Source organism: Sciurus carolinensis, chromosome 8 (genome assembly GCF_902686445.1).
Source record: "Sciurus carolinensis chromosome 8, mSciCar1.2, whole genome shotgun sequence".
NCBI lineage: Eukaryota > Metazoa > Chordata > Mammalia > Rodentia > Sciuridae > Sciurus > Sciurus carolinensis.
The window spans coordinates 114605895-114623004 of NC_062220.1; the positions used below are offsets into that span (position 1 = coordinate 114605895).

Sequence of the window (17110 nt, forward strand, 5' to 3'; positions counted from 1 at the left end):
CACCCCCACGGCTCCCCAGGAAACACGGTGCCTGAGGAGAAATCGAAACAGAAATGCAGGTGTCTGTCCCTGGGCAGATTCCAAGAAAGAACAGAAAGTGGCTTCCACAGGAGACAGCTCACCAGCTTTGAAGGGAGGAAGGAAGCCCAAGCCACGAGAGGAAGCGAAAGAGAAGGGTAGGTGTGAGAGAGAAGCAGATGCCCCGGGTAGGGGCCATGCAGGCCACAAAGGTCACACGCCACATGCACATGGCCTTACAGGACACTTCCCACCAGTCACTCCATTGGCCTCCTGTCTCTTCATACCCTGATATTCTCCTCCTTTCCTGCCATGGTCCCCTTGAGTCCCTATCACCCTGGCATTGATGGGTCTTGGATCTGGAATCAGAAGATCTGGGATGAGCTGAGTCTGATTTACAGTGTTAATGATCCTCAACTTGCTCATCTGTAAAATGGGACCCTCATTGCTGTCAGCAAATTAGGAAAAACACTAAGTGACTTGAAAACACTTGGTTCACAATGGAGATGCAAGGGAAGGGTTCATCTTGGGCATGATGAGGTTTGTCTCTTACACTGTTCTCTGTGGCCATTTCACCTGTTTGTTGACTTCTCTTGGCCTCGCAGCACCTAATGAGGAAGGTCAAGAGTGTCCTTATACCCATTTGCCAGGAGATAAAGCTGAGGTTTTGGGGAGCAACAGAGTTATTGGGTTCCTGGGGCTGTTCTGCTCGCGTCTGGTTCTGTTGGCTCTAAGTTAGGGTGATAGGATCTCTACACTTTTGCACAGGTGGGAGACCAGGCTCACACCCCAAATCAGACTTCCTGAGCACATGGAGGTTATTCAGTCTGGCAGGAAAGATTCACAAACATATCCTCAAATACTTAAAATCTTCAAGGCAGAAACCGAATGAAGCTAGTTCTAGTTGGTCCCAAGGGCGGGTTGAGGACAAATGCCTTTGGAGGCCATAGGATCATGGAGAAGGGACGTCACCACATTGTGAGGATCACTCTGAACACACTGAACTGATCACAGATGAACAGGCCGCCTGAGGGACAGTCCGAGGACGGATAGGGAAAATCGGCCCAACTCAGACTCTGGTTCTCCTGCCACACACTCGCGACACAGAGCATTTCTGGGACTTCCAAAGCTGGGGCTCCTCCTCACCAGCAAGCAAGCCAGCAATCGACTCTGCGGCAGCGGACGCCAGGTGGGCATCCTCTAACCCAATTCAGTTCTGACACAATCTCTCTGGAGGCGATGTCACATTCCACAGGTTGGGGTTCCATTCTGAAGACAGTCCCCGCTTTCTATGCTAGTTGCAGGCCCCAGGTTGTTTTGCCTGTGCTTCTGACCCACTGGCTACAGATCAGGGCTCCCACCAGCCACCCCCACAGGCTTAAGTCACTCACAGAACTCGGGGAGACATTTGCTTATATTAACTTATTGTAAAGGAAATTACAAAGATGGGCCCAGGGCGAGGTATGGGGGAAGGGGTGCAGAGCTTCCATGCTACCTTTGGGAGCACCACCCTCTAGAGACCTCCACGTGTTCAGCTATTCGGAAGTCCCTGAATCCAGTCTTTCTGGGTTTATTGAGACTTTTTGCACAGGCATGATTGCTAAAAGACTGACTGAAGAAACTCAGCAAGGCCTCTGTATAGATTCTTCTTGCCTTCTGTATACAGCATCCCTCCCTGCAGGGTATGGGGCACGACCCCTCTGGAATGAGGAGGTTCTTATGGCCTAGTACCACACAAGGTAGGTCAAGAGTTATAAGCCAGGAACTATAGACAAAAAAGGAAAGGAAGGAAGGGAAGAAGGAGGGAAGGAAGGAAGGAAGGAAGGAAGGAAGGAAGGAAGGAAGGAAGGAAGGAAGAAAAAGAGAAAGAAAGATATAAAATCACAGATAGTGAGCTCCACATTCCTGGGGTAGCTCAAGTGTCTGATGGTCAGTTGGTAGAGGAAGCACAGAGGGAAGCAAATGCTTTGAGAGGTTAACCTACAGCTAGGCTCCTCAGCCTCAGCATGATTGATAATTGGCATTTCTATGTGTGTGTGTGTGTGTGTGTGTGTGTGTGTGTGTGTGTGTTCACTTTTTTATTGTTTTGGCAATACTGGGAATTGAATCCAGGGATGCTCTACCACTGAGCTACATCCCAGCACTTTTTATTTTGAGACAAGGTCTTACTGAAATGCTGAGGTTGGCCTCCAATTTGCCATCCTCCTGCCTCAGCCTCCTGAGTCACTGGGATTACAGGTGTATGCCACCAAACCCAGCTATGATCAGTACTCTTTGAAGTGGGGACTTTCTTTTGCACGGAAGGATGTTCAACAGCCTCCTTACCCTCTACTTACTTGATGCCAGCAGCACCCACAGCTCTGATAATCAAAAATGTTCTCAAGAATGGCGATTATCAAGAACACAAGCAACAACAGGTGTTGGCGAGGATGTGGGGAAAAAGGTACACTCATACATAGCTGGTGGGGCTGCAAATTAGTGCAGCCACTCTGGAAAGCAGTGTGGAGACTCCTTAGAAAACTTGGAATGGAACCACCATTTGACCCAGGTATCCCACTCCTTGGCCTATACCCAAAGGACTTAAAATCAGCATACTACAGAGATACAGCCACATCAATGTTCATGGCTGCTCAATTCACCATAGCCAGATTGTGGAACCAACCTAGATGTCCTTCAATTGATGAATGGATAAAGAAACTGTGGTATATATATACAATGGAATATGGCATTTGCAGGCAAGTGGATGAAATTGGAGAATATCATGCTAAGTGAGATAAGTCAATCTCAAAAAACCAAAGGATGAATGATATCGCTAATAAGTGGATGATGACACATAATGGGGAGTGGGAAGGGTTAGTGTTAGGGTTAGAGTGAGGGTTAGGGATGGGGGCAAGAATGGAGGAAGGAAGGACTATATAGAGGGAAAAGAGGGGTGGGAGGGGTGGGGGGAAGGGAAAAAATAACAGAATGAATCAAACAACATTACCCTACGTAAATTTATGATTACACAAATGGTATGCCTTTATTCCATGTACAAACTTAAAACAACATGTATCCCATTTGTTTACAATAAAAAAAAAATATTCTCAGATATTGCCAAGTACCCTGAGGTCTAATCATCCCTGATTGAGAGCTACCAGCTTAGATGACCGTTGGGATCCCCTGAGACCCTATAAGGCCCTCATACACACAAGTGCAAACACAAGCATCACTGCCATATTTTGAGCCCCACGTGGCCTGCACAATGCTGAGCGTTTGTGCATCATCTCATTTAACGTCGTACCCGCCTTGGCTGGTCCCCCGACATGCTGTTCTCCCTCACACTTTGACAGGGCCTTCTCCAGTTCCCCCGTACATCCCGGATAAAGCACTGCTCTCCCTACAGGACCTTCCTGCATGTCCCCCGCTTCATCATAGTCTGGCCCCAGTGCTCCCTTAAAATTCACAGCACCTGTGCCTCCATGTGTGTCTTCCCGCTAGATGGCGGGCTCCTGGAGAGCCGCCTGGGCCTTGCTCCACTCTGGGTCCCCACATGTGAGGGACTCAATCCATGTATACAGGGGACCAAGGCAGAAACATCAGCTCAGCTACAGCACTGAACCCATCCCTGTCAGCTGGAGCCACCTGCCTCTGTGGTCAGAATGTGACCGCAGTCCCACGGCTGCCCACGTATCCCCCAAACACTCCCTCAGGAAGCAGACTGCTGCCTGGCAGCCTCCCCTCTTTCTCTGTGCCAGCCAGTGTCCAAACAGACCACTGCACAGGAAGGACAAGGGGTGGGAGGTGTGGGTAGAACCTTCCCCTGTAGGAGGAAATGACCTGGATAGAGAGGTGACCACAGCCTTGTTCACCAAACCCCAGACACCCAAGCGGCCCCTTTCTTCAAAGCTGGAAGGAGGGTACTTTAGGATAAATAGGGGAAGCCCAGTCAAGTCCTGGCCAGCAATGGTCAGGGGAGGGTGTTCCAGTTAAGCGAGTGCCCTGATTAAATGGAAATCATAGCACGGGCCGTTGGGAGGGCCTCCTCCCTTCGTAGGACTGCCTTCGGGGTAAAGTGAAGAAGAGTTGAACTAATTGGTGGTTTCCAAGCTTTTGTGGGTGTTTTTATTTTGTCTGTAGCAAAAGAATCCCCCACTTCTTAGAGGAAACCCAAAGTGGCCCTGGGTCATCTCCCGGCCTCCTGGGGCTCCCCAGAGCCCAGCTTAGAGGTCACAGTTTCTCTTAAGCCCTTAAGTTGCTTAAGTTACTGTCCCCCCCTAATAATGACACACACCCCCACATATCAGGGTGGGCACTGGGTGCCTAGAAGGCCCCTCTTGCAAAGCCCAGGGTGATGGTTGTCTTGGGTTATCATTGGACACGCTGAGATGGAAAATTCTGGTCATGCGAGTAGTCTGTTTATTTCTCTGGATCCCAGGATAAACAGGAATTCACAGCACCAGCAAAGTAAACTTATGGAACTCATTACCCCAGGAAGGGTCGCAGGCCGTGGATGGCGCTCACCCGGGCAGGCCCTGCTGTTGGGGATGACAAAGCCCAGAGTAGTGCTGCCCCAGGTGTGGTCCCAGCCTAAGAACAGCAGCCACGGCCCCCAGAGAACAGCTGTCGAGGGGCGGGAGCTCTGAAAAACTGTACTAGCATTTTTTTTCCTCCTTTTAAAGCTTGTCATACATTCATTTCCCTTTTTTATTTTTCTAAGAAACTGAGGCCCAGGCCCACTTAGAGTTCTCAGTTCCACTACCAGGGGCCTCCCACGACATCCACTGGGTGACCTGAGCAAATGTAGGCTTGGTTTTCCTGTCCTGGAAGTTGGGAGTATCTGACAGGAGTCTACCAAACACAGACTGTGAGTATACATGGGTTATGTGATTGCTCTGGATTCAGATTGAGTTAGATACTCTTGGTAATCAATAAAGACATGTTGCCTGGGACAAAAGGTCAAGAGTTAACTGGTGGGGGAGCAGATAGAGAAGGTTTTGCTGAGAAGGGATGTCTGAGCCGATCTGGAAGTTGAATAGTCAAGTGACAGATGAGAGATGGAACAAAGAACAGCATTTTCACAGAGGGAACAGCCTGTGCTAAGGGGAAGAGACATCTTGAGGGATTCCTCCATTTTTAACTGCTTTGGGTAATGGTGAGTCATTAAGAGATGCTGAGGAAGGAAAGGTAGGTGTACCAAAATCAGTATCTCAGAAAGGGGCTAAAGCTTATCCTTCCAGAGTCAGATTCCCAGGCTTCGAGGGACCCTGCACCTGCCCCTGGAGAACATTTCTGGTATTTGTGCATTAATTCTTGTTGGAACTGGAAGAGCCTTTTATGAATTGTATTAGTTCCCTGTGGCTTCCATAATAAATTACCATAAATTGGGTGGCTTAAAACAATAGATGTTTTGCCATGCGTGGTGGCACATGCCTATGATCCTAACAACTCAAGAGGCTGAGGCAGGAGGATAGAAAGTTTGAGGCCAACCCCAACAACTAAGAGAGGCCCTAAGTAACTTAGAGAGACCCTGATTCAAAATAAAAAATAAAAAGGACTGGGGATGTTGCTCAGTGGTTAAGCACCCCTGGGTTCAATCTCCAGTATGAAAACACACACACACACACACACACACACACACACAGATGCACAGATGTTTATTCACTCACCGTTCTGGACGCCAGAAGTCTGAATCAAGGTGTCAGCAGGATCACACCTGTCTGAAGGCTCTAGTGGAAAATCCTTCCATGCCTCTTGCAGGTGGCTTCTAGAAGGTAGCTCCAGTTGTGCCTTAGCTCATAGCTGCATCCCCACATCTCCACCTCTGCCTCCATGTGACCTCCTCCTCTGTGTGTCACAGATGGCCCTCTGCCCTTCTCTCCCTGGGTTTAGGGCCTCCTTGGATAATCCAGGAAAACCTCACCTAGAGATCCTTAACTTAATTGAATCTAAGAAGAACATTTTGCCAAATAAGGTCCCATTCTCAGGTTCTGGGATGTGGATTTATCTTCTGGCAGGGCCACTACTCAACCCACAGTAGAGATCAACCCTGCACAGTTGGGGGCTGCTGATACACAGGTGGGAAAGAGCTCTTGCTCTCATCTCTTGCCACTCAGTGACACAGAAATCCCCAGGTGTCACAGGATCCTGGTAATGAAGCCACCACCATCATCACAGCCCAACACACACCTTGCATAGTAAAAGTTGGACCTGTGTTTTATGTTGATCCACTCAGAGGATCCCCACTCCATAGAGAAGGAGGAGAGAAACAGAGAGGTCCAGAAACTTGCCCAAGATCACAGAGCCCATTTGCTGCTCATGCTCCCCCCTGGGAATTCATGTGCCTCCTGGTGTCCAGCGTAGTCCCAACACACAGTGGACAGGACATGTTTGGGAATATTAGCAGTGACTTCCCTATGTGGTACTCCTCAGGGTGTCTCTGGGGCCTTGGTGGGATAGAGCAGGAGCCGATCTAGCTGGGGAGAAAGACATGTTCACAATCATTTCATAGACGGGGAGGAGAGGCCAGCCTGGGGGAATCAGGGGGAAGTTGAGCAGGGAAGAGGCTGAGGTGAACCACTCCTAAGGAGGAATGAAGTTATCAAGAGGAAAAACACCTGGGAAGGGCACTCAGGAAATGGGCTGGATACCCAGAGGCAGGAGTGAGCACGGTGTGTCCTGGGACCACCTGCAGTTCAGTTCTGCTGGAGCACCAGGCAGAAGCAGTGGGGATGAAGAGAGGTGTGGGCAGAGCACAGGCTGAGGCTCTGTCTTGAGGATCCTGAGAAGCCACCAAAAGTTGAAGCAGAAGCTACCTCCATCAGTTCGTGGTTTAGAAAGATTACTCTGGCTCTAGCTTTGACTTGGATCCCGGTGAGGCCAAAGTGTGGGAGCAGGTCTGGGGGGTGGTCTCTGCAGGGACCTCTCCTGAGAATGCCACCAGAGTGCAGCTCCAGGCTCTTGGCAGGTAGGAATGAAGCTGCAACTTGGGGCAGGCGGAAGAGTGCCTGACGGGCTCCCCACCTTCTTCCCTGCTGCTCAAACATCCCAGGTGACAGCTGGAAGTCTGGAGACATGGAGGAGAAAAGATCTGCAGATAGAATTAATTGTGATGGGGCTGGGGAGATAGCTCAGTCGGTAGAGTGCTTGCCTTGCATGCACAAGGCCCTGGGTTCGATCCCCAGCACCACAAAAAAAAAAAAAAAAAAAAAAAAAAAAAAAAGAATTAATTGTGATGCCAGCCTCCGCGTGGGTTGGTCAGGTCAGGGTCACTGGGAAAGATGCTAACGGGACCTTAAAGGAGGTGGTCAGGTCAGTGTTTCCCAGAATGTGTCCACAGAATGTAGTCCTGGAAGAACCTCTGGAGAAGACTCCAGGGACCTACGCCACACTCCATCCCCCTTGACTGTCCTAAAGACTCTGAGAGATTCTCAAAAAAAAAAAAAAAAGACATCTTCTAAATTTCGTTGAACCTAGTGTTTCCCAAACATTTCCTGATACAAAGTCCTTGTTTTCTTTGAACACCGATGAATTTCCTTGTGAATGAAGAGCTGTGAAACCCACTTTGGACAATGCAGGCGAAAAAAGAAAGAGTACCAGACCAGGGGTGAGGCACCCCACCTCTTCTCTGGGCCTCTGTCTTCTCTGTGCTCCCACTTGGCAGCTGTTTTATGTATTGCAGTGACCACATGGCCTCACTGTGAGAAGGACCTTGTGTTTATACCCTAGGGCTCTAGTGCCTGGCCTAGGGCCAGGTGTCCAATGAACACATGAATGAAAGCTTAAAAGGAGAACCACCTCTCCAATAGAGTTATTATGGAATTAAATAAATGAATGCCTATGCGGCGAGAGTTTTACGTAATAAATTTTAAAGCCCTGTTCTCCTATAAGGGATGATGTTTTTATATATCCTGGATTTGAAGGGGCCTTACCCCCCACCAACTTGCCATGTGCCAAAATCCCATTAGTCACCCATTTGCCTTTGGGCACTGAAGGCCCCAACCAAAATGTTAAGGTGTGACCCAATGCATCTCTATTGAACCCCCAGCACCCCGACACGGCCTCATGTCATCATCCTCGGCGACTCATTCACCAAATTAATCCAGACAGAAACTAGTTTCGATATAAGTATTGGGAACCGGGAGGTCCTGTGTGGAAGAGCAATGACCGGCTTACAGTCACGGTGCTGGTGTTCATGGGGGCCTTGGGGAGTCTGACGTGACCATTGCCATGCCATTGCCCTCAAGCAGACAGGTTTGGGTCTTGTCACCTACCTCCAATGACACCTGGATCTGGGGGCATGGAGGGAGCCACCATAAGGTTGTCCCCTAAGGTTGAGGGTGAGCTTCTGGTTCAGAAGGTCTGTACTGTGTGCAACAGGAAGACCACAAGGCACAGCCCTCTTCCTGGGGTCTCACCAGCCCCTCCAGCTGTGGACTCAGGACAGGACAGGACCCTCAGGAAGAGAGGTAGTTGCTGGCCATGGGCTCTTCCTCCCCACTTCCCCACCCTCACCTCCTACCAGGTGGCAGCCCTGCTGGACCCGGCTGTCAGCTGCCACTCTGCTCCAGACAGAGGGTGAGATGAAAGGCACTGGTCTTGGAGGGTCTTTGCCAAGGAGACATAGGAGACACACAGCCTCGTGGCCAGCCCCAATCAGTTCCTCCCCGGGGGCTGTCCTGGCAGGGCCCAGGAGGCAGCAGAGGCTCCTTTCCCTCTTCTGTCAGGTCTATGCTCAGATTGTTGTTCCTTTCCCAACCACTGGGCAAACTCAGCTCCTCCCCAGACTCTGCCACGTCATCCTTGTTTTTCCTTCCTGGGTGTTCTGTCACCATTGTCCCCATCTGTGTGTTTATGGACCTGTTCCTCATCTCTCAACCAACCTGAAGCTCCATGAGGCAGGGCCCTCTGTCCTTCCAGCATCCCACACATAGTAAACATTTTGTAAATATTCTTGAACCAACGAAGGATTTAAGAACTGGGACTCACAGAGGGGAAAAGCCCTTCCCAAGGTCATTTGAAAATCAGCAAGAGTCTGCGTTAGAACCCAGATCCCTCCCGCTCCCAGATCTGTACTTTTTCTCATTTCTTCCAGGCTGTGTGACCAGGGTAATCAAGAGCACCCCCTCTCCTCTGCATGTATCTCCTCTATCCACTGTCCAAAGCAGGGGACAGTTACTGCATGGGCTCCAGTCACACACCCCACCACCCTCAAGCAATTATTTCCAGACATAGGCCCAACAAAACTTCTTGTCTGTAGAAAATCAGATACTCACTACATTAGGCTTCATTGAGTCACCATGACTCAATTCTGTTATAGTACAAAAACGCAGCCAGAGACAATATGGAAACAAAGGGGCATTTCAGTAAAGTTTTATTCACAAAAACAAACAGCGGATCAGATTAAGAAAACTGAAATTCAGTACAGTCATCCAAGTGAGAATTTTGGTGTCCTGTGTTTTATCTGCAACCCCAGGCTGGTGGAGCAGTTTGCTGACCCCTTAGCATAGATTCTGGGTTGGATGGGATCTCAAAGAGACAGGGAAGACCATCACAAAATGCCTACTATACAGGTGACACTGGCTCCGGTGCCTCCTATGTCTTATTTCATTTGTCTTTCCACCAGTCCTATGAGATGAACATGGTGTACCATTTTACATACAAGGAAATGGGGACTCATAGAAGAGATGTCCTGGTTCCCAGAGATGAACAGGGACAAAGCTGGGATTCCCACCTCAGGACAGTCAAGCTCTGAAGCCTGTACTCTCTTACACCAATCTCATTTCATCATGTGAAAACCAAGGCTCAGAGAAGTCAGTTGAGGGGTTCTGGGATGCACAGAAATAGGGAGGCCTGCCTGGGATCAGGGTGAGAGTCCTCTTAGCTGCCTGTGCCTTCAGCTTTCCAGGGGTCACCTCAGGTTTCTGTGTGTGAACTTGCATTATTGTTGACTTCTCTGGTTACTGTGCGAGTGTGTGTATGTGTGAATGTGTAAGAGTGTATGCTCATGCCCGGGCACTCACAAACTGGACCTGGACACTCACAAACTGGACCTGAAGCAGAGAAGACAGACAGTGACAGTTCATTTCAAGAGGCTGGATCTTGTCTCCGATGTCACCATCATCTGCTGAGAGATGGCGAGTTGGATTCATTTCCACCAAAGCTGCTCAGCTGGGGCATTATGGGCAGGTTGCACTGGATGATTCTTGGTTGGTGGGGGCATTGTAGCATATTCCATGCATTGTGCCATGTTTAGCAGCATCCGTGGCCTCTACTCACAAGATGCCAGGAACGCCCATCCGTTGTGTGTGACAATCAAAAAGGTCTCCAGCCATTGCCAAATGTTGCCAAAATTGCCTCAGGCGGAGCATTAGCAATTTGATTACTGAGGTTTGAACCCACTCAAGGGACACATGGAGGAACCTGCATTCACCTGCCCCTCCAGAGGCCAAGTCACCCCCAGGTTTGCTCTGGGACCTGTCTCTGTGGACACAAGCAGACTTTGGAAGGTGGTCCTGGAATCTGTCCTTGGGTGCTTCTTCCTCAGCCCGCCCAGCTCTGTTGCCCCAGCAGGTGTTTGAGGTAGATTTCTGAAGGCCCCATGCAGGGAACAAGGTGGAGAGAGTTGGAGGCCAGGGCTGCTGTCAGGGGAGATGACTTGGAGAGGGGGCATGGGGTGCCTGCCTGCTGCCACGTGGGTGGCTGCCTTCTTTGCGTCAGGCTGGTCTGGTGGAGACAATGACCTCACCTGCTTGGACGAGCCCTTGGCGGCTGCTTGAATCTGGGGTCGGGGAGGGGTCCCGAGGGCCAGACAGAGAGGAGCTTGGGGGTTGAGAACACCTCCCCCCCGAGCCTGGCTGCAGCCCAGCACGGCTGCCTGTGGTCTGGCCCCAGAGCAGGGGACAGACCTCCACTGTGGCTGGCACCCACTCAGCAGCCTCTTCCCAGCCACGGCGGGGAGAAGGAGAGGGGCTGACGTGGGGCTGACCTCACGCCATCTCCCCCTCCTCCAGAGCCTCCCTCAGGGCTTCCCTGCTGCTGGGAAGTGGGACCTCCCCCAGGGCAGTGGGGGAAGGGGAGGCAAACACTGCATTCAGTAGGCTGGACTGGAAGACAGAAGCCCTACACACACCCCAATCCCTCCTCTGCTGCCTATAGGAGATCTGAGGTTTCTCCTAGGAGGGTTACCACAGAGGCACACGGTGCTCATGAGAGCTCTAGAAATGAATCAAGGATGAACAGTCAGTGTGGATAGGAGGAGACAGATGGGACAGGGACATTCAGACACCACCTGGCCCACTTACCTTATGTGGTTGGCCTCATCACATTTCTGTCTCTTAATGGCCATAGGAGGGAAACTGAGGCACAGAGAATCTATGAAACTTGCCTAAGCTCTCACAGCTGGAAATGACAATGCCTAGATTAAAATCCAATGGTAGGGACTGGGGAGATAGCTCAGTCGGTAGAGTGCTTGCCTTGTAAGCACAAGGCCCTGGGTTCGATCCCCAGCACCCAAAAAAAAAAAAAAAAATCCAATGGTATCAGACCCCTACTCTGAGTGTTGCACATCTGCTCTTGACAGATTGGAATGGACAGAGCCCCTGAGAACCATATTGAAATGCAGACTCCAATTGGCCTGGTTGGAGGTGGGACCAAGGTTCTGTATTTCTAAGCTTCCGGGGTGTGTCTGTGACAGTCTGTTCACTACTCATTTGACACAGCATAACACAGTTAAGTGCCTGGCACATGCTTTTAATAAATGGAACCTACTATTACTATTACCTGTGTGAAGTACCTACGACATGCTCCGGCCTGCAAGTGCTCAATAAGCAGTAGGTCCTTGTGAGGTGTGATCATATGAAGGAAGAACCTAGTGAATCTTAGAACCCTGAAAAAACACAACTGGAGCTACAAGGGACTTAGGAGACTCCACCTGAAAGAGTCAAGGAGCAATGCTTCAGGGATAAGGTAACATCGAGCAGGGCCTTGAAGGAACAGAAAGGAGAACTGAAATTGTAGATGAGGAGGAACAAGAAAAAAATTGTCAAGGAGGTAAAAGGATGTCATTTAACAGGTCTCCAAACTGGGTATGTGGAACACGCCATCCCAGTGCCTCAGGAGATTGAGGCAGGAGGATCGCAGTTTCAAAGCCAGCCTCAGCAATTTAGCAAGACTATAAGCAACCTAGTGAGACCTTGTCTCAAAATAAAAAATAAAAGGGCTGGGATGTGGCTCAGTGATAAAGCACCTCTAGGCTCAATACCCAGTATCTCTCTCTCTCTCTCTCTCTCTCTCTCACACACACACACACACACACACACACACACACACACACACACACAAACACACAGAGAATTTCAAGATAGCAACTGTAGACATTAAAGCAGCTCAGGATCCTGCTGCATGAAGGTACTGTGTAGTTGCCCAAATTATGCACGTATGCAGTGGGCCTTGAGGTTGGGAACCCGATCTTGGTCCACGAGTTAGAACTGGCCTTACCCTGTTGTCCGCTTGTATAGGAATTCTGAAGCATTTTGAAGCGAGGAGATGGTTTGATCATACTGGAATCCCTGAGGTTGGGAGATGAGCATGAAGACTGTTTCAACAGTGCAAGAGATAAATTACAGAACTGCAGGAGGGGAGGACTTTAGGACATAGGGAGTCTGATTTAAACTTGATGAAGATGGCAAGAGTAGGCATTAGGAAGGTCTAAGTGACTGTATCAGTGTCTCTGTTAGTTTTTTTCTACTACTGTAACACAATACCTGAGATCATCAACTTTAAAAAGAGGAAAGGTTTGCCAGGTGCAGTGGTGCGTGCCTGTAATCCCAGTAATTTAGGAGGCTGAGACAAGAGGATCAAAAGTTCAAAACCAGCCTCAGCAATTTAGCAAGACTCTGTCTCAAAATAAAAAATAAAAAGGGTTGGGGATGGCAAAGTGCCCCTGGGTTCAATCCCCAGTACACACACACACACACACACACACACACACACACACACACAAAAGATTTATGTGGCTGACAGATTTGGAGGTTTCAGTTCATGTTCATTTGGTCCTCTTGCTTCTGGGCCTGTGGCACGGCAGCACATCATGGCAGGAGCATGAGGTGGAGCAAGCTGCTCCCTCATGGCGGCCTGGATATGAAAAGAAAAAGAGAGGTAGGAAGGAGTTGGATTCCCACGGTACCCTTCAAGGGCACACCCCCAATACCTAAGTCCTCCCACCAGGTTCACACCTCTTAAAGGTTCCTCCTGATAGCACCATGGGCTGCGGATTAAACCTTTACTTAACGTACAGGAATCCATTCTCCCACAGCTTTTAAGTTAAATGTCAAGGTGCTGGCAGGACCATGCTCTTCCCAAAGGCTCTGGGAGAGAATCCTTCCTCGCCTCCTTCAGTTTCTGGTGGTCCTGGAAGTTCCTTGGCTTGTGGCTACATTGCCTCAGTCTCTGCCTCTGTCCTCACATGGCCTTCTCCTCTTCTTTCTTCTGAGCATTTCTGAGAGGGGCACTTGTCCTTGGATTTAAGATTTACCCAGATAATCCGAGATGATGTCACTTTGAGATTCTTAACCTAATGACATCTGCAAAGATTCACTTTCCAAATAAGGTCACATTCACAGGTTCCGGGATTAGAACTCTGCCATATCCTTTTTGTGGGGGTGGTTAGGGGACAGGCATTTAAACCACTCCAACCGGGATCGCAAGCAACACTGCAAAGGGAGGTGGAATGAGAAGAGCAGGCAGAGGCCGATCCTGAGAATTTTGAATCCGTGGGTTGCCCATGTCTGGCCCTTGCCTGTGACATGCTCTCATCTGGGAAGAAGGAATAACGGTCCTTCTGGGGAACTGGGAGGGGTCCAGCTTACAGCAATGAGAGAGCGCCAGGAGTGAGGCTGCTGACAGGTAGAGCCCTTCCCGGCTTTGATTCATTGACCGTCTGGGCAGGAGCTAGACCAAGCCACCAGGAATTACAAAAATGCCTCGCACATATTTTCCTCTCACTTGGTGGTTTTGCTCTCAGCCAGGAAGAAGACCCACTGGCTCCTGCCGGGTCCCCCATCCATTGCCTGTCTGCGGCTCTCCTCTGCATCCCACCCCTCACCCCACCCAACACCTTCTCTTCACACACACACTGGCCCCGGGTCACAGAGGCTGGCTGAAGTGGGCAGGGCTTAACCACGTCCTCATAATTGAAATATTTAGCCCCTGAAGTGAGGCCAAAGTGGGGTGGTGCTTCCCCTAAGTCAAAGGGACAGATTCAAGCTGGACTGTCTGCTAGGGCAGGAGGAAGCACCGGAAGCGTCTTGGATGCCTAAGTCAAAGACTGGTCAAAGACTTCCCGTCTGGGTCCTAGAGGACTCAAGTGGCCTTAGAGTAAGATGGAGGCAGAGACTCAAGGTCCCCACTCCCAAATTCCTGCCCCAGTTATGGCATTTTCCTTTTTGCCTGCATCCTCAGGACCACCTGTCATGCTCCCTGCAGCCTTCCAGAATCTTCCAGGAGGAAGTCAATGGATGGCCACATTGTGGGTATTTCATTGATGGATAAAAAGATTTTTGCAAACTTTTGAACAGGTGAAAACTTCTGAGGTAGATTTAGCCCCCACTCAAATTTTGAGACTCAAAAATCCATCCTTAGGTAGCAGCAAAGCCCCAGTTTATACCTGTGTCAGCCTGGTCCTCTGTAGAATATCTTTAAGTGGGTTGCATCGATGTTAGATTTCAGCTTTTGAAGACTGCTACAGAAAACATTCCCCCATCCCAGAAATTTGCACCAGGGAAGGTGGGGGCCTTCGTGTAGCCTGCTACCCACTGTGGGTTTGCAGGGAGAAATTCCCTTTGGAACCTAGTCCCAGTCCCAGAGTCTGCTTTCCCCAAGTCTCCTCCTTTCTAATTATGAGAATCATATAACAAGATCACATTTCCCTTTTTCCTTTAGCTGCCAGGAATCTCAGCACTAACTTTGAAGTTCAGCCTTGGTAATTATATGGCCCCTTGTGATCTGAAACATTTATTTTCTCTGTAGTCTCAGTTCTCTCACTCTGTTTATATGGTCTCTGGTACTGATTCTCTATTTTATCAGTATTTTTATTATGTACCTTCTGTTGTAAGCTGCTATAGGTACTATCGAGAACAAAGAGGATTATAATCAGGTTCCCATATGCTGTTCATATTTATTGCCAAAAGCATGGTTGTTCAGTGTAATAAGCAGATTCCTCTTCTGTATCATCTTCAAATTTAGGAATTATCTGAGAGATTCTCTTTCTTCTACAACTATCTCTTGAGCCCCTTAGATATAAAGGCTGGCACAAAGAGACCCTTTAAATCCTTGACCCCAGGCCATGGACGGATGGTGAATTCAAACATCAAGAGCATTCAATGACTGGGGGGTGTAGCTCAGTGATAGAGCCCTTGCCTAAAATGAGCAAAGCCATGAGTTCAATACCCAGCACTGCAAAAATATTTTTAAAAAATAGACTCATTGGTAAATGGATCAGAAGTGGCTCCAAGGGGCTGGGGAGATAGCTCAGTCGGTAGAGTGCTTGCCTTGCAAGCACAAGGCCCTGGGTTCGATCCCCAGCACCACACCCCCCAAAAAAAGAAGTGGCTCCATTGCTCTCTTTCCATCACCTAGGACATTAGCAGACAGTGGGTGTAACAGCTCCCCCAACCCCAGGGCAGCTATGAACGCATGGTGCTTGAGGGTGGACGCTTTTAAAATACAGAGGTGGGTCGCACCTAAAGGTGTCGGAAACTGAGTGCTGCCCGGCTGCTTCATACCAGGTTGGAGGCTGATGGCTCAGACCAGCTCCCAGGTGCTGGGCTGCACCAGCAGCCAGCGACCTGGGTGCTAACCTGAGCTTGGGGTATAGAACAAACATTTGACTTTTTGTTAGAAGTCTCCATGGCAAGAGTAGTACTCAGTGGTATGAGCATCTTTCTGAAGAAAATGCCTCATTTGTTAAGCGGTTGGTCTCTGAAGAAAGTAAAGCCCAATTAGCAAGTAAACTGAGTCCTCTGAAAGATGAACCATGGCCTAGACATCCTTGGCAACCAGGTTCTTCTAGAGTTGGCCTTATTGCTGTGAAACTGGGTATGATGCCTCTCTGGACTAAGGCTGGTCAGAAACATGCAGCCACATTGCTTCAGGTACAAGATGGCCATGTTCTAAAATATGCTTCAAAAGAAAAACCATAATGGAAAAACCACAACCCTAACTGTAGGAGGAAAAACTGTATCACGTTTCCATAAACCTGCATCTGTATTGGAATTTTACAGAGAACTTGGATTGCCACCAAAACAGAAAATTAAAAATCTTTCATGTAACAGATAATGCTGTAATTAAACCAGGCACTCTGCTTTACACAGCTCACTTTCGTCCAGGACAGTATGTGGATGTCACAGCCAAAACTATGGGAAAAGGTTTTCAAGGTGTCATAAAAAGATGGGGATTTAAAGGCCAGCCTGACACTCATGGTCAAATGAAAACCTGTAGAAGACCTGGAGCTATTTCACCTGGTGATATTGCCAGAGTCTGGCCTCGAACTCAAATGCCTGGACAAATGGGAAACGTAGATAAGACATCATACGGACTGAAAGTGTGGAGAATAAACACAAGGCATAATGCAATCTATGTAAATGGCTCTGTACCTGGACATACAAATTGTTTAGTAAAGGTCAGAGATTCTCATCTACCTACCTCTAAGAATTTCAGTAAAAATCTACCATTCCCTACATATTTTCATGATGGAGATGAAGAGGAACTACCAGAAGATTTGTATGATGAAGATGTGTGTCAGCCCAGTGCACTTTCTATTACGTTTGCCTAATTCATGGATGTGGCAGAAACCTACGTGTTCTGTGAACTTTAATGAGTCAGAACAATATTACATACTTCTTTCTTAGTCACAACAATACTGTACCTGTCAAAGGGCATAAATATATCACCTACCCCAACTGAGTTTTGTTAGAAAAATTCCCAAATTAAATACATTAGTTAAGTAGCTAAAAAAAATTTTTTTAAAGCAAACACCTAACAAAAAAAAAAAAAAAAAAAAAAAAAAAACGGTATTTTGTAAGTTGAGTAACATCAGGATAGTTGTTCAACCCTA

At 48.7% G+C, this 17110-nt stretch overlaps 1 pseudogene; it reads left to right on the top strand.

The window, feature by feature from the left end:
• The first annotated feature begins 4510 nt into the window (after nucleotides 1-4510).
• Nucleotides 4511-16828, top strand: LOC124991419 (39S ribosomal protein L3, mitochondrial-like; annotated as a pseudogene).
• Nucleotides 16829-17110: the final 282 nt, after the last annotated feature.